This window comes from Miscanthus floridulus, chromosome 5, assembly GCF_019320115.1.
Source record: "Miscanthus floridulus cultivar M001 chromosome 5, ASM1932011v1, whole genome shotgun sequence".
NCBI classification, from domain to species: Eukaryota; Viridiplantae; Streptophyta; class Magnoliopsida; order Poales; family Poaceae; genus Miscanthus; species Miscanthus floridulus.
This window is the reverse complement of record NC_089584.1, coordinates 124,513,153-124,540,138: the sequence shown is the minus strand read 5'-3', so window position 1 is coordinate 124,540,138 and position 26,986 is coordinate 124,513,153. Positions and strand designations below refer to the sequence as shown.

Below are 26,986 nucleotides of genomic sequence, written 5' to 3'. Positions count from 1 at the left end.
CCTAAATGTCACTCCCCCTGAGTCTACATACTCGAACCCTATCCCCTTTGGCGTTAAACACCAAAACCTAAGGGTCGGTCAACGGGGTTGTAGCGGACGAGTCGGGCGCTGAGGTACGAGGAGCAAGATGAAACTAGGCGCTATCATCATCTAACCCTGAGCTCTATACTGACTGACCCTCTGTGGCTAGAAGCGTCTCTAAAGTGGTCTGGGTCTAAGCTAGGGCAAGTGCTGCCTATGATGCTGCTGGTATATCTATCGTAGGATCTAAAGATGCAACAGAAGAAGAGAGCCTCTGAGTAGTCACGACAACAAGAGCTGCTATAGAAGGACCGGCAGTATACATATGTGGCAGTGTAGGCATACCTATCAACTCACTAAAGGATGCTCCAAGACTCCTGGAGACTAACGTGTCAGGCACAAATAGCGAGGGTGACTAGTCCGATGTGAAGCCCGTATGATATAGAGTGAACTGCGGGGCTACCACTGGCGAGGATAACCACTTGGACACCTGTACTATGGGAGAGGCAAATGGAGCTGGAGGCTATCCCTAACTCTGAAGCCCACTAGGCTATACTGCTGGAGTCATCGAAGTGGTGGCAGGCTGAACAAGCTGGGGTGAAGGCTATGGCTGTGGAGCCCCAAGTGCTGTTACTACATGCTGCATAAATCCCATAAACTACTGCTACATGAGTAACTGCTGCTGCTGCTGCTGGAGGATCTGCTGCTGTCGCTGGAACTCATCCTAATAAGCCTGAAACTGTGCAAAGTTGGCAACGGTCTCCTGAGCCTATCGTGCCTGATCCTGCTGCATCCGCTCAAGAATAGCAATCAAAGCGGGGTCTGTCTATAGTGCAGGTGGAGCTGAGCTAGAACTACCGGCCTCTGCATCATGTCTACATGGAGGCATCTGAGGAATAGGCCGGTAGTCGTCATCTGAACTGTCACTAGACTCGGTCCTCTCCTCCTGAGCCTCAAGCTGCTCCTCCTCAGTAGCGGCTATGCCTCTGATAATCTTGTCCTACTGAGCTGCGGACTCTAGTACCTCTAGACAACGGCGAGGCTAAGTGGATGCCTGTGGTGTGCTATGCCTGATCCTCTGTGCCATGTTATAAGCTAGAAACTCTATGGTGACACCTCTGTACTCGGCAACCATCTCTGGGGTCCTAACCTGCACAGCCTTGAGCATCAAAAAAGTGATCCAATGTGCATATGGAAGCTGCATGCGACCCTTGAAGCCCTCAGCTATAGTATCCTCCATCTCTAATAGAAGGAGGTCCTAAATATCAAACACAGTCTGTTGCATCAGGGCATTGAGAAGCCAGAGCTATAGGCGAGTCAGACCCTCTCTGTATCCCAACCTAGGAAGTAGTGTCCTCTTGATGATAGCCTCTAGCACTCGAGCTATAGGAGTAAGGTCACTAGGGTTCCTCCTCAACCCCTCACCAAAGGGCTCCTTGAAGCAATGTTGCACAAGATTAGTAGGGGGCACCAAATCTCCATGAGGACGCCTGGGAGGCTCTTGCTGTCCATAACACACCTCATGTAACCTAACAGGCTGCTCCTATAGCCTCAGTATCTCCCTGGCCCTAAAACTCATCACCCTATAGTCTCTGCCTTTGAATGTAAAGTGTATGAAGTTATGATGTGGGTCAATGTAGAGTGAAGCATAGAACTATCGAACCCAAGATGGTACATACAATCCTGTCCGGACAATTAGATCTGTCAGTCCCGGCAAATATGATAAGTAGGGGCAGATATGCTCTCCGGTTGCTACCACAATAGCCTCAATACTGTAGACTCTTTGAGATCAGAAGACTGCCCCACTGTTCAGATATGCATTGTAGAAGTCTTCCTAGAGCGGTGTATAGAAACCCTCTGCTGCTCTCTCATCCCTCCTCGGAGGAAACCACACCTCAAACTCTACAAACCTTAGCTACCGAACCTACTTGGCCGTGGTGGCCCTCAAATCAAGATGTACCACTGGAGGCGGACCCTATGGTCTAGGCGGTGGACGCGATCCCCTCTGCTATGTCAGTGGCCTCGATGAGACTAGAACACAGGTATAACTAGAGCGGCATAGCTATGGCTGGGGTGCCTACTCGGTCTCCTCGGCCTCCTTGACCTGCTGGCCCTCCTAAGTCTCCTGAACTGACTGAGGCTCTACTGGTGGGGGCTACTGCTATGGCTCCTGCTGGGACTCCCCCTGAGGCTGAGGCTCCTCAATAGCTAGACGATGTTATGCCATCATGACAGTCCCAGGTGGACAACCATGAAGACGCTCAGCCTCCTCAACTGCTGCCCTCTGTGCTGGTGTAAGCTACTGATCTACAATGACAACACCACTATGAGCACCTCCTCTCTCGGCATGCTCTGCGACCTCAGCGACTGCTGCTGCTCTCGCTGTCTCTGCATCAGGATACTTGTGCTTCTTTGATGTAACCTGCTTCATTGCCTTGCCTTTGGTTCCTGCAGGCAAGCGAGGCGAGGGGCTTCGATCGTCATCTCCTGGACCACCACCAACGTTCTTGGTGCGAGCCATCTGATCTAACAAGAGAAACACTACCGCTGACAAGATCAACTATCCACTAACACTTTCAAGGCTTGGCCTCAATCTGTACTCACGAGCTTGGCTCTGAGTTAACTGACAACTGCACGTGTCACCTCAACAGCACCGACTCATTGCATGATGAAATAGATGGATATACAAGTAAATATGATATATCTAAAAGATGCGAAACCCTATGAGAGCAAGCAATGTAGGTACGAAATTGAAGCGATTGGCTTGCTACCTGATGAACCGATGATTCGAAGAAAAAGAAGAGAAGCATCACGCGGGGGATCACCGGGACTGCTAGGGTTAGGGTTTGCGAAGCACTTCGATGAATCGGTGGCCCTGGATGTGATTTGAAATCAATGCTTTGAAATCTATCTAGGTCATGGGCAAAACACAGTGGGTGCTAGGGCATGGTCTTACCGATGGAGAGGAGAAAGAACGCTGCAGTGGAGGCTCCGGTGGCAGACGCACGATGGCAGCGTGGGAGTGGGTCACGGCAGTGAGCGACGGCGTGGGACTTCGACGGCGCTAGAATGGAGGCGCTGGCAGCGTGGGAGCAGGCGACGGCATGCACGCAAAGCTTGCATGGGCGATTGCAGTGTTGATGCACGAGCGTGACGGTGCAAGGTGCTCAGCGTGGGCAGTCATGGTTGTTGCGCTAGCTGGTGGCGGCGCGTGGAGCTGAACGGCGGCTAGGGCACGGGACTAGGTGGTGGCGGAATAGGTTAGCATAGGTATGGCTCGCGTGATTAAATAGGTTCCCCCGACGTGACAAGAAACGAAATGGATAAAGAGTCCTAAAGCCGCACGAGATCTACTAACCGGACGCTGCGGTGGTAGTGACCGAACGCTACCACCTAGCGTCCGGTCGATTCCAGAGAGGTCTAATTCCTCTGGAATCATGACCGGACGCGTCCGGTGGACACCGACCGGACGCAGCCAGTGTTCGGTCAACCTAGCCTTCGTCTTCATCACACGACCGGACGCTGAGACGTCTTTTGACCGGACGCTGAAAGATAGAGTCCGGTCACTCCTTTGTAGCGAGTTTACCTCCTGTGAACTGACTGGATGCTGGACTACAGAGTCCGGTGCAGCGTCTGGTCACTCTTTTCCAGCAAATCTTCAATGTTCCTCCGCACTGTCTGTTCCCAATCAAGTCCCAACTCAAATATGATCCAAATAAACACCAATTAGGACTGATGTGAGTGACCTCTCTCAAACCCTTAAGTTTTTCAAAAAATATTTTGCCTTAGGCTATAATTCTTTTTAAGAAAATAGGCAATAAGAGGGCAAATGGAACAAAAACGACAAAACAACATCCATGCATATGCAATACTTGTAAGTAAATCTAGTTGCTTGTCAAGTTTGATCCAAGGTTAAGCTTCTTCACACGCTTTTCGGCGGTTATCTTAACCATGTTAGACAAGCCCTATATGCATTACCAAAGATTAAACATGTTGTATATTACAATGAATGTAAGAGACAACACAAGCTCAATTTTTAGTAAAGTTACTAAAATCAAGCACATTAAGCTCATTCCGCAATCTACAAAATATAGCCTCATCTAGCGGTTTAGTGAAGATATCCGCTAATTGATCTTCGGTTCTTATACCTTCTAGTGATATATCATTTTTAGCAACATGATCTCTTAGAAAGTGATGGTGGATATCTATGTGCTTGGTGCAAGAGTGTTGAACCAGATTATTTGCAAGTTTTACCGCACTTTTATTGTCGCACAAAAGAGGTACATTTTCTAGAACTACACCATAGTCTAGCAAAGTTTGTTTCATGTATAATATTTATGCACAACAAGCACCCATGGCAATGTATTCCACTTCAGCGGTGGACAAAGCCACACTATTTTGTTTCTTAGAGGACTAAGACATAAGTGATCTACCAAGCAAATGGCACCCTCCGGATGTGCTCTTTCTATCAACTTTGCAACCAGTATAATCCGAATCGGAATAGCCAACTAATTCAAATATAGCTCCTTTGGGATACCAAAGGCCAATGCTTGGTGTGTGCTTAAGATACCTAAGGATTCTTTTTACGGCAATTAAATGTGTTTCCTTAGGATTAGCTTGAAATCTAGCACACATACATGCACTAAACATGATGTCAGGCCTAGATGCGGTTAAATATAACAAGCTACTAATCATGGAACGGTAGAGAGTTTGATCCATTGGGTTACATCCCTCATCTAGGTCAAGATGTCCATTGGTAGGCATTGGTGTTTTGATTGGCTTACATTCGTCCATCTTGAATCTCTTGAAAAGATCTTTTGTGTATTTCTCTTGAGAGATGAAGATGCCTTCTTTCATTTGCTTGACTTGAAAATCGAGAAAGAATGTAAGCTCACCAATCATTGACATCTCGAACTCCTTCGACATCAATTCATCAAATTCTTTGCATGAGTCTTTATTTGATGATCCAAAGATGATATCATCAACATATATTTGACAAATGAAGATATGCCCATTAAGCTTCTTGGTGAATAGTGTGGTGTCGACCTTCCTAATGGTGGAGCCCTTCTCAATGAGGAAGTCCCGAAGGCGCTCATACCAAGCTCTTGGGGCTTGCTTAAGCCCATATAGTGCCTTGGACAACCTATAAACATGATTAGGATATCTAGGGTCTTCAAACCTGGGAGGTTGATCAACATAGACTAGTTCATTAATAAAGCCATTTAAAAATGCACTTTTCACATCCATTTGATATAGTTTCATTTCATGATGTGATGCATATGCAAGTAAGATACGGATGGCTTCTAATCTTACAACCGGTGCAAAGGTCTCTCCAAAATCCAAACCTTCAACTTAGGAGAACCCCTTTGCAACTAGTCTTGCCTTGTTCCTCACAACAACACCTTGATCATCTTGCTTGTTATGGAACACCCACTTTGTTCCAATGACTCTTGCACCTTTTGGTCGCTCTTCAAGAGTCCAAACTTCATTGCGAGTGAAGTTGTTCAACTCTTCATGCATGGCATTGATCCAATCCAGATCTTTAAGAGCTTCTTCTACCTTGGTAGGCTCATAGCAAGAGACAAAAGAGTGATGAGCAATAAATGAAGCAAGTTTTTGAGATCGAGTTATTACACCCTTTGATGGACTCCCTATAATGAGATCTTGTGGATGATCTTGTAGGAGAGGTGTATTTCTTCTATTGACCACTTGAGGAGGAGGTTGTGGAGCATCAACATCTTGTACTTGTACCACTGTTTGCTCATGAGAGACATAAGTATCTTCATTTTCTACCCTTCCATCTTTTTCGCCATCTTGTGGTACATTTGATGAAGAGGGTGGATCTATCACTTGTACATCATCTTCATCATCTTTAGACTTGATGTCTCCAACCGAATCTATCCCTATGATTGTTGTTGTTGAACTTGAGCCTTCTTCTTCTCTACACTTGCCACATATCCAATGCCACTTCTATCTATCTTCTTGACGGTGTTCATAAGTAGCTCACTTTGGAGGTGCTTGCCTCTAGCAAACTTGCTCAACCCAATCTTAAGATGCTCTTTCTCCAACTTAAGCTTCTTATTTTCTTCCTTTAGAGCATCATCTTTCTTCTCTTCCTTGAGCTTCTTGTTTTCTTCTTTGAGCTTCTCATTCTTAATGATTAACTCTTTGTCATGATCAAGAGTTTCTAGCACAATGGTGTTGTGGCTTTTTATCTCTTCAAGATCTTTCATGAGCTTTTCATTTGTATTCTTGAGCTTGACATATTCATCATAGTCATTGCACTCAACCACTTTCTTGCCTTTGCCACTAGATCCTTGCTCAATGCTCTTATCAATCAAATCATCACATGATGTAGCTATATCAATCTTAACAACATGGTTAGTAGCATTATGTGGCTCATTTGATAAAAATTCTTGAGTAATAACAAGAGTATCATGATTGATCTTAAGAGTTGTATATTCATCTTTTAGCTTGTTGTGGCTAGTGATGAGCTCATTGTGCACCCACTCAAGTTTATCATGTTTATCTTTAAGCTCTTTCTTGGAAGATTTGAGCTCCTTGAGTTTGGATGATATAGCATCATTTGTTTCAGCTCAACATTAGCCTTTTTCAATGTATCGCATTTAGCTAAGAGTGAATCATTTTTAGCATCAAGCTTTTCATTCTTAGCTCTACTCTTTCTAATGATCTTAGTGTATTTTCTTAGTATTTTGATAAGATCATCATATGAAGGTGAATCATCATCATCACTATTGCTATCATCATCACTAGCTTGCTCATCATCACTACTATCATCATTATTAGTTACCTTGCGTTCACCCTTGGCCATAAGACATAGGTGTGTAGAGGATGATGGTGATGGTGGCGGTGAAGATGAAAGATCAATAGCAATGGCGGCCACCTTCTCATTGTCACTATCATCATCGAATGATCCACTAGATGAATCAATGTCCATGAGCCAATCACCGACAATGTAGGCCTTTCCACTGTTCTTCTTGTGGAAGTCTCTCTTCTTGCCATCTCTCTTCTTGTATGGCTTGTTCTTCTCTTCTCATCTTCATCTTCATTACTTGAGTCATCTTTCTTGCCCTTGTTCTTTTTCTTGAATTTGTCTTTCTTGGGCTTGGGGCATTGATGTGCTAGATGACTAAGTTCACCACAATTGAAGCAATCCATTTTGGAGATTAGCTTTCTTCTAGAGCTTATGAAGAACTTCTTCTTCTTACCGTCAAACTTGATGCCACTCTTGTTTATCTTCTTTAGCATCTTGGCGGCTTTCTTCACTATGAGAGCAAGATTTTCATCTTCATCTTCTTCATCACTTGAGCTCTCATACTCAAGTCTTGCTTTGCCCTTGTCTTGGCTAGCTTTGAATGCTAAGTCCTTCTCTTTCTTCTTGGTAGAGGATGAGCCATCTTGTGGCGTGATGTGCATGTATATCTCACGAGCATTGATCTTTCCCAAGATTTGTGTCGGTGTAGCGGTGGAAAGATCACCTTGGTGTAGCACGGTCATAATGTGCCCATATTTGTCAATGGGGAGGACACTCAAGATCTTTCTCACAATGTCAGATGGTGACATTTGAGTAAGTCCAAGCCCATTGACTTCCTCAACAAGAACATTTAAACATGAATACATCTCATTAGCACATTCTTTAGGAAGCATCTCAAATGAATTTAGCTTTTTAATGACAAGATGATAGGGTTCCTCACGCTCACTCTTGGTTCCCTCATGGAGCACATAAACGTCCGACTATAGTACATGGGCGTCTTTGTGGTTCCTTACATGGTTGAACACATCTTTACAAAGGCCTCTAAAGATGATGTTTCGAGCCTTTGCATTCCACTTTTCATAATTGACCTCATCGCCTTGTAAGTTAATAGCATCCCGAGGTTTTGGGAAGCCTTGTGAGGCGGCTCTAAGAATACCAACATCTAGAGCTTCTAAGTACGCCTCCATGTGGATTTTCCAATATGGAAAGTCATCTCCCTTAAAGATAGGAGAAGGTCCATCCCCGTAAGACATCTTGCTCTAAGCAATTATGCTTAAAAATATGAGCACGTGGCTCTGATACTAATTGAAAGGATCAAGATGCCCAAGAGGGGGGTGAATTGGGCTAATTCTAAATTTTCTTGTAATAATTAAATCCTACGGTTAGCCCAATTAACCCCTTGTGCCTAAAAAAGTGTTTCTATTAATCTAACGTACAATGGACTTGCAACCTATGTTCCAAACTTACTCTAGCATGGCAATTCTATGAATGTAAAGACAAGTATTGAATTGCTCTAAGTAAATGCTCAAAGTAAATAGAGAGAGAGGAATGCGATGATGTTTTGCCGAGGTATCGGAGAGTCGCCACTCCTCACTAGTCCTCGTTGGAGCACCCATACAAGGGTGTAGCTCCTTCTTAATCCGTGCAAGGATCAAGTACTCTCTACGGGTTGATTCTTCGACACTTCGTTATGGCGAATCACCCAAAACCGCTCACAACTTGAGTTGGGTCACCCACAAGCTCCACCGAGTGATCACCAAGCTCCCAATCACCACCAAGCCATCTAGGTGATGGTGATCACCAAGAGTAACAAGCACGAACTCTCACTTGACCATGCGAAGCCTAATGAGAACGGTGGATGCACACTTTGCTACTCTTGATTCACTAATGAGGCTACTCTCTTGGATTCACGAATCTCAATCACCTCACTAGGACCTTGCTCTTCTTGGCACTCACAAACGTGTTTCTCAGCTGTTGGAATGAGCAAAAGTAACTCCACACACGAGTGGAGCTTCTATTTATAAGGCAGCCTAAAAACGAACCGTTATGTGCCTCTATGGGGTGACCAGATGCTCCGGTCAGTACAACCCGCACACTAGTGTTTAAGTGTTGATCGGATGCTGGCAGGGTCTGATCACCACTGACTGGATGCGTCCGGTCGCATTAAACCCTCACTGGATGCATACTGTACTCGACCGGATGCTAGATCCTCAGGGTCTAATTAGTATCGACAGGACGCGTCCGGTCGTAGATTTCCTTCTCTAGAACCTTACTGGAGTCGACCGGACGCTGCCTCTCAGCATCTGGTCACTTGACCACTCCAGCGTCCGGTCACACCAAATGCAATCTCCTTGATCAAATGTACTGACCGAACCCTGCGGCCAGCGTTCGGTCGCACCGGAGCCAGCGTCCGGTTAGCATTTGACCCTCCATTCACTTCCAACTCTCGAACATATGTGAATGAAGTTTGCTCCATAGGATCATAGGGCTATTGTGGAGCTACCTAGTGCTAGTATTAACAAGTGTGCACCACACCTAACTCACTAGACTCATCTAGGTCAAGCTACCCGTCCATACCCCCCTTAATAGTATGGCCAAAGGAAAAAACAAAGTCCTAAACTACTCTAAGTGTCACTCCAACTCTAATTGACACTTAGAACTAGTCATCCTTAACCTTGTCGTCCATCATTTGAAAACCAAAATGATTTCCATCGTAGGGGCATGACCACCGTAATTGCTCAATTGATCTCTATTACCATGACCTAACTTAATTACCTTTGTAAAACACACGTTAGTCATAGTAATCTTGTGTTGTCATTAATCACCGAAACCCAATAAGGGGCCTAGATGCTTTCACTGATGACCATTGAGATCGGACGATCAACATTTGAAGGAGGGGACACGTGGTAAAAATCTAAGGACCGGATGCTAGGGTCATGTGTCCGGTCAATTCGACCGACGCGTCAGGTCGCCCTGATTTCTCAGTTAACCTTGTGGGGGCTCTCTATTTAAGCCCCATGGCTGGCTCAAGCTCACTCTCTTAGCCATTTGTATTGATATAACAACCTTGTGAGCTTAGCCAAAGCCCTCCTGCTCCTCTACATCATTAATTCATCATCTTTGTGAGATTAAGAGAGAATCCAAGTGCATTGCTTGAGTGATTGTATCTAGAGACACTTGGTGTTTGTGTTTCGCTGCTGGATTTGCTTGTTACTCTTGGTGGTTGCCACCACCTAGATGGCTTGGTGCAGTGAAGGAGGATTAGCACGAGTTGATGATTGTTTGTGGCCATCTTCAGGTGATTGTGAGGGGACTTGTGCCTTCCCCAACAGAGCGCCAAAAGGTAACCATAGTGGATTGCTTGTGTCATTGAGTTATCTCACTTATGGGTAGATTCTTGCGGTGTCCAATTGTGTGGATGAGGTTTGTACAACACCTCTTAGCCGCCGAACCACAAAGTGTTAGTCGACACAATGGGGACGTAGCTATTGGTAAGCACGTGAACCTTGGAAGAAAATTGGTTGTCTCTTGCCCTTTGGTATATTCTCCTAGTGATTGAGTTAGTATTCATCTTGTGATTGGTTCACTCCTCTATGCGGCGGTATAATCACCTTACTCATTTACATATCCGCAAACTAGTTGTAGTAATCTCTTTAGTGTAGCTAGAATTGAGAGCTTGCTTTTTAGCTTAAGTTCATCTAGCGGAGCTCTTTAGTGTAACAATTGTGAGAGCTCTTAGTGAGTAGTGACTTAGTAAATTGTATGTCTAGTGATTATAGTAACTAGAATTATTGGATAGGTGGCTTGCATCCCTTGTGGAGCTATAGCAAGTTTGCTTTTTGCTATTTGTTATACTAATCAAATTGCTTTAGTTGGTTTGTAGATTTTTAAATAGGCTATTCACCCCCCCCCTCTTGCCATATTAAAACCTTTCAAGTGGTATCAGAGCCATGATCACCATTTAATTGAAGGCTTAACAACCTCGGTGTCAAATTATGGCTCAAGTTATGTTTAACCATGTGGGGGGGGGAACCACCGTTCTTTGATGGCACAAGCTATGATTATTGGAAAAGAAAGATGAGGATGTATCTTGGTTCAATCAATGATCAAGTATGGGATATGACCGAGAGTGACTATGCTATCATTGATCTCGACAATCTCACCAACCAAGACAAGACCAACAAGCAATGCAATACAATATCTCTCAACACCATATACAATGCCATTGATTCCAAGGTGTTTGAGCAAATCAAAGATTGTGATAGAGCTAATGAGGTGTGGAAGAGATTGGAGGAAACATATAAGGGCACACCGTCAGTGAAGAGTGTCAAGTTGTATATTCTCAAGGACAAGTTGACAAGCTTCAAAATGAAGGAAGATGAGAGCATTCCAGATATGTTTCATCGATTGCATGTGATTATCAATGATTTGAAGGCATTGGGAGAAAAAGATCAATGATGATGATGTCTCTTATTGGTTCTTGATGTGCTTACCTCCAAGATTTGAGATGTTGAGATTGCTTATCATAAAAGGCAATTTGAAGGAGATTACCCCTAACCAAGTACTAGGTGATGTCATAACACAAGAGACATACTGTGTGGAAAGAAAAGTGGTTGATAAGGATGATAAGAAGGAAGACGAAGACAAGAAGAAGAAGAGTGTATCATTCAAGGCTAGCTCATCATCCAAGAACAAGGGCAAGTCCAAGAAAGAATCAAGTGATGATGAGGATCTTAGTGACATTAATGATGAGGCCATGGCTCTATTTGTGCGTAAGATGGGTAAATTCATGAAAAAAGGGTCATGGTGCAAGAAAAAAAAGAGATCATACCAAAAGCAAAGAATATGTGAGAAGATGCTATAATTGCAAGAGCCCTAATCATGTTGTAGCGGATTGTCCCTACAATAGTGACAATAATGAGGATAAGAATAAGGAGAAGGAGAAGAAGATGACATTCCAAAAGAAGAAGAAGGGTGGGGCTATGTGGTCACTTGGGATAGTGATGGCTCTTCGGATAGTGATAGCTCTAGTGATGATGGCAAGAAATCTATCAAGAAAGAACTATCAAGCATCGCCATCAACAACAAGCCCTCCATCTTTGACACTCCATCGATATGCCTCATGGCAAAGCCTACCAAGGTAAAATATAATGTGAGTGATGATTATGAATATGAAAGTGATGCTTATAAGAGTGATGATGAGGAGGAGTACACCAAGGAGGAGCTCATGGACATGTGTGAGCAAGTGCACACTTGCTTTGAGATGAAGAGAAAGGAGTGTAAAGAATTGTACAAGAAAGTCAAATTTCTTGAGCAATCTCTTGATGAGCTCAAAGCTACTCATGAGAGGCAATTAGAAGCCTATGAGAAGCTTGGCAAAGCTCACTCTAAGCTTGAAAAGGCTCACTCCTCTCTCATTGAGCAAGTGAAAATGGAGGAAGCCAAGAAGAAGCAAGAAATCATGTCTTGTGATGTGGGACTAACATGTGATATTATTGATGAATCTTTTTATAAGCCCATTGTAGTTGCTTCCACTAACCCTTCTTGTAGCACTTCTACTTCAACTTTACCTTTGAGTGATGGTTTCACTTGTGATGCCTCACTAATGGTGGAAAATGAGACCCTCAAGAAGGAGGTGAATGAGCTCACTCATGTCTTAGGCAATGCCTATGGTGGAGATGCTCGCTTGCTAAAGTGCTTAGGTAGCCAAAGATTTTCTCTCAACAAAGAGGGATTAGGCTATACCCCCAAGAAAGGCAAGGCGGCCTTTGTCACTCCCAAAGCTAGCTTTGTGAAGGGCAATGATCGGTTTTGCAATAGATACAAGCAAGTTGGGCATATAGAGAAATATTGCAAGACTAACAAGAACAAGATACCTAATGTATCTTTAATTAGATTTGATTCTTATTACATGCTTGTTAAGGGTGCCAATGGTGTGAAGGCTAAGTTCATTGGTACACCAATTGTGAGCCCAAAAAGAAGGCTATTTGGGTACTAAAGACCTTGGTAACTAACCTTCAAGGACCCAAGCAAGTTTGGGTACCTAAAAAGAATTGATCTTCTTTTGTAGGTCAATTATAAAGCCGAAGGAAGGTATTAGGTGCTTGATAGTGGGTGCACACAACACATGACTGGTGATCCAAGTATGTTCAATTCAATCAATGAAAATAAAAGCAATGTGATTGATAGTATCATATTTGGTAACAATGGCAAAGGCAAAGGTCAAAGGGCTTGGTAAGATTACAATATCTAATGACTTGAGCATTTTCAATGTGCTACTTATAGAGAGCTTGAACTTCAACCTATTATCGGTAGCTCAATTATGTGATCTTGGTTTCAAGTGCATATTTGGTGTGGATGATATAGAAATCATAAGTGTAGATGGCTCTAACTTGATATTCAAAGGATTTAGATATGAAAATCTATACTTTATTGATTTTTAATGCTAGAGAAGCTCAATTGTCAACATGTTTGATCAATAAGTCTAGCATAGGTTGGTTATGACATAGAAGGCTTGGTCATGTTGGAATGAAACAATTGAACAAGTTGATCAAGCATGACTTAGTTAGAGGTTTGAAAGATGTCACATTTGAGAAGGATAAGCTATGTAGTGCATGTCAAGCCGGAAAGCAAATTGGTAACACACATCCTAAGAAGAATATGATGAGCATATCTAAGACATTTGAGTTGGTGCACATAGACTTGTTTAAACCAACCACATACACTAGCATTGGTGAAAATAAATACGGATTTATGATTGTGGATGATTTCACTAGATACACATGGGTGTTCTTTCTTATTGACAAGAGTGATGTGTTTGCAATCTTCAAGACATTCATCAAGAGAATTCATAATGAGTTTGAAACAACCATTATGAAAGTGAGAAGTGACAATGGAAGTGAGTTTAAGAACACAAGAGTTGATGATTTGTGTGATGATTTTGGTATTAGGCATCAATTTTTGGTCAAGTATACTCCACAATCAAATGGCCTAGTTGAAAGAAAGAATAGAAATTTGATTGACATGGCAAGATCAATGTTGAGTGAGTACAATATGAATCATTCTTTTTGGGTTAAAGTAATCAACATAGCTTACTATTATAGCAACCAACTCTATTGTCACCTCATGATGAAGAAGACATCTTATGAGCTATTGAATGGAAGAAAGCCCAACATAACATACTTTTGAGTTTTTGGTTGTAAATGCTACATATTGGAGAAAGGCACTAGATTGAGTAAGTTTAAAAAGAAATATGATGAAGGTTTCTTGCTTGGTTACTCCACTACTATCAAGGCTTATAGAGTTTGGAATTTGACTAGTGATACTCTTGAGGAGGTTCATAATATAAAATTTGATGAAACAAATGGTTCCCAAGAGAAAGATAAGAATCTAGATGATGTGAGAGACACTCAATTAGTCAATGCAATGAAAAACATGGACATTGGTGATTTAAGACCTAGAGAGTTGATTGATGTTGAAGATAACAAGAATCAAGTGCTCTCTAACTCAAATGTACAAGCTAGTAGTTCTCAAGATCAAAGTCAAGCGAGTGGTAGTGTTGACAAAGTGCAAGATCAACAAGTGACTAGTTCATCATCTTAACCAAATGATCAATCAAATACAAGCAATCAAATGCAAGTGCTCCAACCAACAAATGTCGCAAGAGATCATCCTTTAGACTCTATAATTGATGATATTTCTAGAGGTGTACAAACAAGATTTAGATTGGCATCATTTTGTGAATATTTCTCATTTGTGTCATCCATTGAACCTAAGAAGCTAGATAAAGCATTAAAAGATGTTGATTAGGTGAATGCTATGTATGAAGAATTAAATAACTTCATAAGAAATCAAGTATGAGAATTAGTAGAGAGACCAAAGGGACACAATGTGATTGGAACCAAATGGGTCTTTAGAAACAAACAAGATCAAGATGGGATAGTAATAAGAAACAAAGCAAGATTAGTGGCTCAAGGTTACACTCAAGTTAAAGGTCTTAACTTTGGAGAAACATATGCCCTGGTTACAAGATTGGAAGTAATTAGGATCTTGTTAGTCTATGCTTGTGCCCACAACATCAAGTTGTACCAAATGGATGTGAAGAGTATATTTCTCAATGGGTACATCAATGAGCTTGTGTATGTTGAGCAACCTCCCGGTTTTGAAGATAAAAAGAAACCCAACCATGTTTACAAGTTAAGAAAGACTTTACATGGATTGAAACAAGCACCAAGAGTATGGTATGAGAGATTGAGGGATTTTCTACTCTCTAAGGGATTCAAAATAGGAAAGGTTGACACCACTCTCTTCACCAAAAAACTTAGAAATGACTTGTTTGTATTGTAAATCTATGTTGATTATATCATATTTGGGTCAACAAACCAAGATTTTTATGACGAGTTTGGCAAGATAATGGCTAATGAGTTTGAAATATCCATGATTGGAGAGCTTAGTTACTTTTTTGGTCTTCAAATCAAGCAAATAAAGAATGGCATATTTGTGAGTCAAGGCAAGCACATCAAAGACGTGCTTAAAAAGTTTGGAATAGATGATGTTAAAGCTATTAGTACACCAATGGAGACAAATGAAAGCTTGGATAGTGATGCTTGTGGCAACATGGTGGATCAAAAGATATATCGGTCTATGATTGGAAGCCTACTCTATGTGACCGCATCAAGGCCAGATGTGATGTTTAGTGTATGCATGTGTGCTAGATTTCAAGCCTCACTAAGAGAAAATCATTTGAAGGTTACAAAGAGAATATTGAGGTACTTGAAGCATACACAAAATATTAGATTGTGGCATCCCAAGGGAGCAAGATTTGAGTTGATTGGATATTTGGACTTTGATTATGCGGGATGCAAAGTTGAGAGAAAGAGCACATCGGGCATATGTCAACTATTGGGAAGATCACTTGTGTCTTGGTCATCAAAGAAGCAAAATAGTGTAGCACTTTCAACCGCCGAAGCGGAGTATATTTCGGCCGGTAGTTGTTGTGCTCAATTACTTTGGATGAAAGCCACTTTGAATGACTTTGGAATAAGTTCAAGAAAGTGCCATTGCTATGTGACAATGAGAGTGCAATTAAGTTAACCAACAATCCGGTTCAACATGCAAGAACAAAGCACATTGATGTTCGCTACCATTTTATAAGAGATCACCAACAAAAAGGGGGCATTTACATTGAAAGTGTGGGCACTAAAGATCAACTTGCCGATATATTCACCAAGCCATTAGATGAGAAAATATTTTGCAAGCTAAGGAATGAGTTGAACATATTGGATTTCTTAAATATGTGTTGATGCACCCCCCATTATATGACATGCCTCTCATTCGAGCAAAGCAAGGTAAAGTTGATTGATATGTCATTCATCCATTGCTAAGGACTTGTTTAGTGCATCTAGTCATTCCTATCATGTCCAAGACTCATTCATGAAAATCAAATGAATTTGATGCTTGTATGGTACCACTATTGCTTGTATGCTTGAAATAATCTAGTGGTAGCATATGACATGTTTGTGGGTTTGTAAACCTAGTGTTTAATCTAAAAAATGAGCTATAAGTGTTTAACTCAACATGGTGTATGATAACCCTCTTTTGGAGGTGTGAAGAAGCTTGCCCTTGGATCAAACCAAGTTAAATATCTTTTGCATGTGATCTAGATTAAACTAAATTAGGAAAATGATCCTCACTTCACATGGTTTTATCCCAACCTATCTAAAATTTGAGCTCGCCTTTTGTGCTAATTGTTGACAAAGGGGGGAGAGAAATTCACAAAGATAGTAAGATAGGGGGAGCAAACAAATGAAATGACATTGCAAGGGATCAATCAAAATTGTACACAAGTAGGAGGAGCAAGCTCATAAACTTGTATGTTGCATTTGAATATGCATTTCGTATATTTGTTTGCATAGCACAAGTTTTATATTTCAATATCCATATTTGTGTGGTGTATACTAGTTATATGCTTGAATGATGAAATGAAAAATTGGCATGCATAGGTTAAGTAACTAGACTTGTGTTCATTTTATAAAAACTAGACACTTACTTCTAATGTTAATCTCATGGGATATTCTAGTTTTTGTGTATGTCTAGTTACTAATGGTGCTAAGGATAGTATATTGGTGCACTCTGATCGGTATCATGCTTCAAAGGTCTCTCTCTTATACCTTAGCATCATTTGGTAGACATTGACTCCTATATTTCCTATCTAAGCATATGTGCAAGCTTCAATCCAAACTCGTAGCATATATGTAGGGAGAGCAATTACTACCATTTAGAGTTCATGAAACTTGTCCATATCCTTTTACACATGGTAAATATGCTTGGGCAAACAATATGAATTCAATTAAATTTCAATTCATATCTTTGTGTAAGGGTTATCATCAATTACCAAAAAGGGGGAGATTGAAAGCTCTAGTTTGGTTTTGGTGAATTGATAAAACCCTAAGTGCTAACCTAGTTTATCAAAGTGATTATGAGATAGGTGGCACTACTCCAAGTGATTAAGCAAATGAAGATCATGACATGATGATGGTGATGACATGGTGATGATTAAATGCTTGGACTTGGAAAAGAAGAAAGAAAAACAAAAAGCTCAAGACTAAGGTGATATTGATAGGAGCTTTTCGGTTTAGTGATCGAGACACTTAGAGAGTGTGATCATATTTAGGATCGATAGCCGTACTATTAAGAGAGGTGAAACTTATATCAAAATACAATTATCAAAGTACCACTAGATGCTCTAACTCATTGCATATGCATTTAGGATCTAGTGGAAAGCTAACACCCTTGAAAATATTTGTGAAAATTTACTAACACACGTGCACAAGGTGGTACACTTGGTGGTTGGCACATTTGAGTAATGGTGGAGAAGTTGGTGAATCAAAGGAGGTGTTTTTCACGGTCACATGGTGACCGGACGCTGGTCACATGGTGACCGGACTCTGGGGAGCAGCGTCCGGTCAATTATAAAAGAAGATGGTACTCTCGGTCTAAGACCGGACGCGGGCGATCGAACTCTGGTTGAACACTATTTAGCATCCGGTCATGATGATGTGGCGGCGCACAGAGAAGAGGGAGAGTGATCGGACGTTGGGCGAGTTTGGTCGGGCATGACCGGACACGTCAGGTCACGACTGGAACCTTACTGGAAGTGACCGGACGCTATGCAACTATGCATCCGGTCCTACACTGTACTGTGTCTGGTCACAACTTAAGTGCACTAATGACCGTTGAGATTGGGCGATCAGCATTTGAAACAAGGGACACATGGCGAAAATCTAAGGACCAAACGCTGGGGTCCTGCGTTCGGTCAATTCGACCGGCGTGTCTGATCACCCCGATTTCTCAGTGAACAGAGAGCCAACGGCTCTATTCGTGTGGGCTCTCTATTTAAGCCCATGGCCAACTCAAGCTCACTCTCTTGGCCATTTGTATTGATATAGCAACATTGTGAGCTTAGCCAAAGCCCTCCCACTCATCTCCATCATTGATTCATCATCTTTATGAGATTGGGAGAGAATCCAAGTGCATTGCTTGAGTGATTGCATCTAGAGGCACTTGGTGTTCGTGTTTTGCTACCGGATTCGCTTGTTACTCTTGGTGGTTGCCACCATCTAGACGGCTTGGTGCAGTGGAGGAAGATTGACACGAGTTGGTGATTGTTCATGATCATCTTCTGGTGATTGTGAGGGGACTTATGCCGAAAGGTAACCCTAGTGGATTACTCGTGTCATTGAGTTACCTCACTTATGGGTAGGTTCTTACGGTGTCCAATTGTGTGGACGAGGTCCGTGCAACACCTCTTAGCCGCCGAACCATAAAGTGTTAGTCAACACAATGGGGACATAGCGTATTGGCAAGCACGTGAACCTTGGGAGAAAATTAGTTGTCTCTTGCCTTTGGTATTCTCCTAGTGATTGAGTTAGTATTCATCTTGTGATTGGTTCACTCCTCTACACGGCGGTATAATCACCTTACTTATTCATTTACATACCCGTAAACTAGCTGTAGTAAGCTCTTTAGTGTAGCTAGAATTAAGAGCTTGCTTTGTAGCTTAAGTTCATCTAGTGGAGTTCTTTAGTGTAACAAGTGTGAGAGCTCTTAGTGGGTAGCGACTTAGTAAATTGTATGTCTAGTGATCATAGTAACTAGAATTATTGGATAGGTGGCTTGCAATTCTTGTAGAGCTAAAGCAAGTTTGTTTTTCGCTATTTATCGTACTAATCAAATTACTCTAGTTGGTTTGTAGATTTTTAAATAGGCTATTCACCCCTCTCTAGCCATATTATGACCTTTTAGGCGGCAGCGGCACTGGCCCACGGTAGATGAACGCTGAGACGCACGCCATGTCTTCAGACAGCGGCAGCCGTGACGTCGGCCCGGACCTACGCGCGGCCTAGCGGCATGGCGCGGGTTGGCCAACAAGAGGCGAGAGACACGCCGCGGCGTTAGTTGGCATGCGGCAGCTGCACACACGCTGGCCCGTAGGTAGAAAACCACGGTCGGCAACAGCCGAGCTTGGCGCCCGCCACGCGCGTGCACACGGTGACCGTGAACTCCGGCCGAGCGGCTGCTATCAGTGACGCGCACGAATTTTAAAGTGAACCAAAGGCTATCGATTAACTCAACTAAAGCCCAACTAACTACGCTAACCCGAGGCCGGTACTACCCACTAGCTAGCGAAGCAAACCTCATGCCCCGAGAGCTCAATATAATTCATCAAAAATAGTACTTTAAACATAAATTCAAGTGTTTATCGACTTAACAAAAAAGGCTTATCTTAATTCATATTTGATCTTTGAGCTCCCAATAACACTAGTTAATCACATTTGTTTTTACAAATTATAGCTGCATTTTTAACTACACCACTTGCTCGTCATCTTTACTTAAGTATTACACATAAGTTATATTTTATTTTTATTTATATAAATTGTTTTTCGTACCAAACAATTAAAACAACTTATCATTTTACGTGCGTCATAAATTTCTGAAACCCGAAAATTTGTTTGGCTAATCCCTCTCTTACCTAAATCTCGATGCTAAACAAGCTCATAACACTAGGGGTGTTACAGTAGTGTACCACGTTTGTATTTTTATCTTAGCGTGGCGACGCTGTGCACGTACCGGACTCGTACTCGTGATTGGTTATCTTCCACACGTATTAGCTGGGCAGAGCAGGGCTAGCCGGATTAAGCTGGCAAAAGCATTAAGAGCTGGGGGACCCACGCGGCAGGAGGGCAGAGCGATTAGTACATCCGACCGACGATAACATTACTAATTTGTTAGGTGTAAAATAGATAATACTTTATTACAATAACCACAAAATTTTATTGGTTCTTTTCTTCTTATCTTTTTGGGGTATTGTTTTTGAAGTTTTAGATAGTCAAATGTTAATAAAACTTACCAACAACAATCCTAAGAACCTATTTGGAGTTTTGGATGAGTTAGTGCTAGTTACTAGTTGGGACTAAAACTTAGTCTAAATTAGCTAGTCCAAATTAGTCCAACTAGTTTAAGGCTTAAAACTTGACTAAAAATTAGTCCACCTACTACTCCCTTAGAAATAAATTTTAGCTAGCTAACAAATAACCTTTGATATCCAATGAGCCTATTTTTGTGATCAAAAGCTAGGCTCTACTCTATGTGTTTATATATATATATATATATATCGATTCAACTATATAACAAACAAAAAAACTGAACAGACCACACAAAATGCGTCCCGAGATATAAAATTTATGTCGACAAATACTATCATAATCAAATATGTTGCGGAGTCATAACTTTATAGTCAATCAAAGAGCTCAAAATACTGGAACTTGGACATCTCTGCACTATCAGCACTAATAGTCGGCGACAAGCCGACAAGGAAGCAATAAACGAAATATTCTAAGTACACAGCCATGAGGGGGTGTTTTTTTTTCTCTCACTACTTGTCATCTCATCCGCAGGTCAATGTCACAAGGGATATCAAAATTCACCAGCTAGCAATGGCATGAATTCCAATGCCATCACGGGAGCTTGAGCATCAGAGAAGCTATGTCTGTCATGAGAGCAGGACTGACGAGGGAGTTTCTGGGAAGGATCTCCCTGTCACTGTTTTGTGCCACCATTGCTGAACGGAGAGGCACTGCCGTTCTGGTGCGGGCTATCCTCTCGATATACCGAGTTCAACATGGCAAGTTCTCGAAGTTGTTGTCTCTTGATGTTGTCTTGTGACTCATCCTGCATGAAAACCCATCAATGGATTGAGATTTTTTTACACACAGGAGACGATGAATAAAGCAAATTGTGCATCTACATGTTAGTCGTCTATTTGTTTAATTATGGCAAGAAACAAAGGGCGTACCCAGTGCAGAGAGCTCCCGCTCTATGCGGGGTCTGGGAAAAGGTGTTAGTGGCAAGCCTTACCCTCGCCTGTGCAATACGAGGAGAGCGCGACTCGAACCCGGGACCTTCCGGTCACAGGCGGTAAGACTCTACCGCTTGCACCAGGCCCGCCCTTCTAATTATGGCAAGAAACTATGGAAAATAAATACAAGTTGGCGCAGATGCTCTCCGGACGCCGTTAATATGAGACCCGACTCCACCCCCTCTTTCTCGGACTCCCTTTCTCCCTCAACTTCCACCTACCCACCAGGACACACCTGGCTGGCCCCACCATCAACCTATGCGAGGAGACCGCGACTCGAACCCGGGACCTTCCGGTCACAGGCGGTAAGACTCTACCGCTTGCACTAGGCCCGTCCTTCTAATTATGGCAAGAAACTATGGAAAATAAATACAAGTTGGCGCAGATGCTCTCCGGACGCCGTTAATGTGAGACCCGACTCCACCCCCTCTTTCTCGGACTCCCTTTCTCCCTCAACTTCCACCTACCCACCAGGACCCGCCTAGCTGGCCCCACCACCAACCTCTGCCCCACCAGGTCGCCTTCCATGCCGGCAAGGACCACCACCCTCCCCCGTACACCTCCTGATCCTCCTATACCCCCAACCCTAGATTTGAGCCCCTCTCTCATCCCCACACCCCACGTCTCCATCCATCTCAACTATCCGCCACCACCGCCCACTCAACAACATCCTTGCTAAATGCTAACCTAGCCAAATCATGATGCCCCCGACACTGGCCCACCAATCGCCATCCACAAATCGTGGTGGGCGGCACCACCGTTGATAACCAAACCCCACCCTAGATTTGAACCCCTCCCCCACACCCCACGTTCCCACCTACCCCACCCATCTCCACTATCCGCCGCCGCCGCCAGCCGCCCACTCGACAAAATCCTTGCTAACTCAGCCAAGTGATGATACCACCGACGTTGGCCGCACCTAATCACCATCCTCCAGACCATGATGGGCGGCGCCACCACTGCATCACCATCCCACAACCATACCATCGGGACAACCACCACCCTAACCTTCACTTTAGCCCCGATAGCCATGAAATCCCCTTCCCAACCTAAAACCCCAAACTACTAATCCCAGTCACAAAACCTCAAAACCTAACCCTAACTAGAACACCATCCGTCGGCGGAGCATCATCACAGAACCACGGCCATCGATGGATCTAGAGGTTTGTGTCATTCTTACTTTCTTACTTCACCCCTTTCATCATTCCATTTGTGCAAAATCTTCCCTTCAACAGAGCATGTTGATCCATACTTTATGAAATTGCAAAAAAAAAAAAAAAAAACGTTACAGAACTTAATAGTGGCCCATTTCCTTGACCTTTCCTAAAATGACATGCTTCGCTAATGAATTACAGATTGAGGAATAGATAAAGGTAGAGGGTTAGGGGATCATATGCATACCACCGGTTTCAGCAACTCCTCTAGTATCTCCTGTGCTTGTGTCAGTCTAGCATCAATAACATCAGCAGATAATTCCGCCTCAATTAAGATATGTGTTGGATCGCCCAAGTGTTCATAGCCAGGCCTTCCCTTGAGCTGTTCCTCCTACAGGAAACAGACAGAATGGCATGTCAGCATTGTTTGCTTGCCCCAGGAAGTGGAGTATCAGATCTTAAGATTAATATCACTTGGTTACCAGAAAATTTTAGCCTATAATGACCACTGATGATTCAATGTAAAATGCCACAAACAGCGTTATTGAAGAATCAGCTTATGAAAATGAGTAAGAATTTATTTACTTTCACAGGATCTTTTATGGAGCCCTTCCCTCTGATGAAAACACGGCAACCTGTAGTAGCTTCAACTCTCTTTAGTGAGTGTCCCCTCGGCCCAAGCAGACGGCCAATGAAGTTAAACTGCATATATATCAGGTATAATTAACAAATTAAAAATACAAATTGATAGTAGTAACAACTAATCATCACTTCGTCTGAAGCAGGAAAGAACATACATTGGGGTAAGCATCTGTTGGAACTTCCAATCGCACGATCTTCTTGACAATGTAGGAGGAATGGTTCTGTACAGCACCTTGCCAGCCCATGGCTCCCCTAGGAAAACCATTTCTCTGGAAAGTCATGGTATCAAAGTAGAATTGTAAGTTAAGCTTGCTTCATTGGAGATAAAATGGATAAACAGTAAAACAATTAAGCAGTATGCAAGCAAAAAATTGCAAAACAAAGAGTAGCTGAAATTACTATTCTCTTCTCAACATGAAAAGAAGTAATTCAAAAGTATCCTGCATATCTCCAATTTTTTGGGTACAACCAAGGGCTTCGAATGGAAAAAAAACGGTACCATATTTTAAGCATTCCAACATACAAAAGTAGCTTCTAATATACTCTTCAATGAAGCTTCAGGGGAGAACAATCATTCAACATGAAACCAGATTGACTTTTCAAGCACTGTAAGATTTAGCTTTCAGAATGGAAAAGAAAAGAGTAAATATTGAATCTTTTGGTGTATAAAGGGGATATTCAAAGTTGTACTAATTACCGGGGAATTAAGTTGATGAGTCATATTATGAAGCTATAGGAGAGAGTTATCGAGCATCGCTTGAGAGCAATAACGCGGGTCTCTATGGACCAATTTGGTTTCATGCCCGGAAGGTCAACCGTGGAAGCCATTTTCTTAATAAGACAAGTTATGGAGCGGTATAGGGAGAAGAAGAAGGACCTACACATGGTTTTTATTGACTTGGGGAAGGCTTATGATAAAATACCAAGGAATGTTATGTGGTAGGCTTTGGACAAACATAAAGTCCCAACGAAGTACGTCGGGCTCATTAAGGACATGTACAACAATGTTGTGACTAGAGTTCGAACAAGTGATGGAGACACGGATGACTTCCCGATTAGGATAGGACTACATCAAGGGTCAGCTTTGAGCCCTTATTTGTTTGCCTTAGTAATGGATGAGGTCACAAGGGACATACAAAGGGGCATCCCTTGGTGTATGCTTTTCGAGGACGATGTAGTGCTAGTTGATGAAAGCCGATCAGGAGTGAATCAGAAACTGAAGTTATGGCGGGAGACTTTGGAGTCCAAAGGTTTTAGACTCAGTAGAACTAAAACTGAGTATATGAGATGTGACTTCGGTACTACTATTCGGGAGGAGGAAGATATTAGTTTGGAAGGTCAAGTAGTGCCTAGGAAGGATACCTTTCGATATTTAGGATCAATGTTACAGAGAGACAAGGATATTGATGAAGATGTTAGCCATAGAATCAAAGCAGGATGGATGAAGTGGCGGCAAGCATCTGGTGTCCTATATGACAAAAGGGTACCACAGAAGCTAAAAGGCAAGTTTTATAGGACGGCGATTAGACCTGCTATGTTGTATGGTGCAGAATGTTGGCCTACCAAAGGACGACATGTTCAACAGATAAGTGTCGTGGAAATACGTATGTTGCGTTGGATTTACGGTCATACAAGAAGGGATCGAGTTCGGAACGATGATATACGTGATAGATTAGGGGTACCACCAATTGAAGAGAAGCTTGTCCAACACCGGTTGAGATGGTTTGGACATGTCCAACGGAGACCTTCAGAGGCACCGGTGCGTAGTGGAATCCTAGGTCAGGATAGTAACGTGAAGAGAGGCAGAGGAAGACCGAAGTTGACTTGGGTAGAGGCAATAAAAGGAGACTTGAAAGGATGGAATATACCCAAAGACTTAGCCTTAGATAGGAGTGCTTGGAAGACAGCGACGTGCCTGAACCTTGATTGCTTCTGCTGGGTTTCAACTCTAGCCTACCCCAACTTGTTTGGGACTTAAAGGCTTTGTTGTTGTTGTTGTATTGAATCTTTTGGTGTGAGGCTAGTTTCACAACTACTCTTATGGGCCAAGTGCAAAATATTATTAAGAATGAAACTAGGTCAATAACATAGCAGGTGGAGACTGGTTGTGTTAAGATCTAATCTATTGGATACGGAAAAGATCTTGTAGGTTGTAACAATCAAAGGGAAGAAAACTTGCTTCTGACTCACCTTCACAATGTCTACTAAACTGATTCCAATGCATTGAGCAAAACAAATGAACCTATCTGTTCAATTCAAAACTTAAATATATAGAATGAAATAACCAAGTATGTGATATGCTTGGAACGTTCCAATCAACTGAAGCGCTTTCACTATAAAGGGACAGTCAAACTTAAGCTAAGAATATTTGATGTAGTTTGCTAACAGGCAAGGTTCTACCTCTCTAAAAATGTATGTACTCCATCTCACTATATCAGTTCTGATTATTTTGGGACTCATGCATATATTTGTTAGCATGCTCTAAAGGTAGCTGAGAAGGTAGCTTGTTTGTTCCATGGCCACATCTCGACATCCACAAACCACCCATGAACAGCTACTATCCAAAGAGCGGTTTGACAAACACATTAAAGACAACATCATAAGGGTATGTAGTATATCCTAATAAAAGTACAACAAAGCCGGCTTTGCCGTTATGGGAAAAAAAGTGCAGCAAAGTGTCAAAACTATATTTGCAATTATACCTCAATATCAGGCAACCTACACATTATGTAGTATCAATTTTCCATAATGAATTCTGTAGCACACAGTTCAGAGGTATCAAGTAAATGAATGAACTGAAATGGCAAAAGAATTTTAGTAGCTAGTACAGATACCTCAGGATGCATCCCATTCCACGGACCGAAACCGTTTCCACACAAATTAGGTACCCGGGGCAGTGGATGCATGTGGTTTGGACTTGCAATTGGTGGCAACCTCTCATTTCCTCTAACTCCAGAGTTAGAAAGAAGGTTTGATATTCTCATTATCTCTGCACATTATGGTTTGCGATCAGCATAACATCGACATAAAACTAAATACCTATTATTGATAAAGCTCTACCATTTCAGCACCAAAACAATTATATGTTGTATACCAAGACATAGGGACTGTGGGGCTTCTCCGTACAAGTCGTGCCACATTAAACCAATGTGCCTTTTATGAACAAATGAATGAAAAGGCTGCTCTTTTATCATAAAGACACAGCTCGTACAGGAACAGAGCATATGAACTACCGAATCTGAGCAAGACTGCTACAAATAAAGCTGAAAATTATCTCACCTTGATTCAACAGCCTGCCGCAGATTGGGAGCACCTGCACGAAGGGCCCGAGCTTCTGTTGCTCCTGCAACAAGTCCTCCAGATACTGACTGCGCCGCCGCAATCCAATCCAGTCCCATCGAATCAACACAGAAAAAAGGATACGATTCAGACCACGATACAAGAACACCAAAAACAGGGAACAGGTTACAGCAAAAAAGCGACTATATTTCAAGAATCCAATCGGGATGCCATCTTACCTGGCATGTTCTGGTGATGGAGGGGGCCTCATAATCGGCATCGGGGACATCGCCCTGGCCGGGGAGAAGCATTTGTCCGTGACCATCAGCGCCTCCATGGCGGCGGGCTGGACTGGGGTCGGATTAAGCTGCTACCAATGAAGAGAGACGACGGCGACGGACGAAGAGAAGATGTGATTGCGTTTTCCTTAGATTTTTGTCGTGTTTTATCTCCTTTTCTTCTGTGCGGTAAAATCGGTCGAGGAGGATTCCAGCGCAATCGCGCATACGAGATGTCAAAAACGGGCGCTTCCTCTGGGCTCTTCCTCTGGGTGTTTCTTCGGCTGGCAGATGGCTGGCCTCCTTTTTACCCTATTCGTTGGGTTTATAGCGGCGGTAAGGTGGAGTAGGTTTTTGGCAGCCACCGCCGGTTGGTGATGCTTTTTTTTTTTCCCGTTCCCTGACCTAGGGTTTTAGGGGA

General features: G+C 42.6%; 1 pseudogene; it reads right to left on the bottom strand.

Annotated features, from left to right (window-relative positions):
* Positions 1-20,546: 20,546 nt before the first annotated feature.
* Positions 20,547-26,946, bottom strand: LOC136453427 (KH domain-containing protein SPIN1-like; annotated as a pseudogene).
* Between the last annotated feature and the right edge of the window lie 40 nt (positions 26,947-26,986).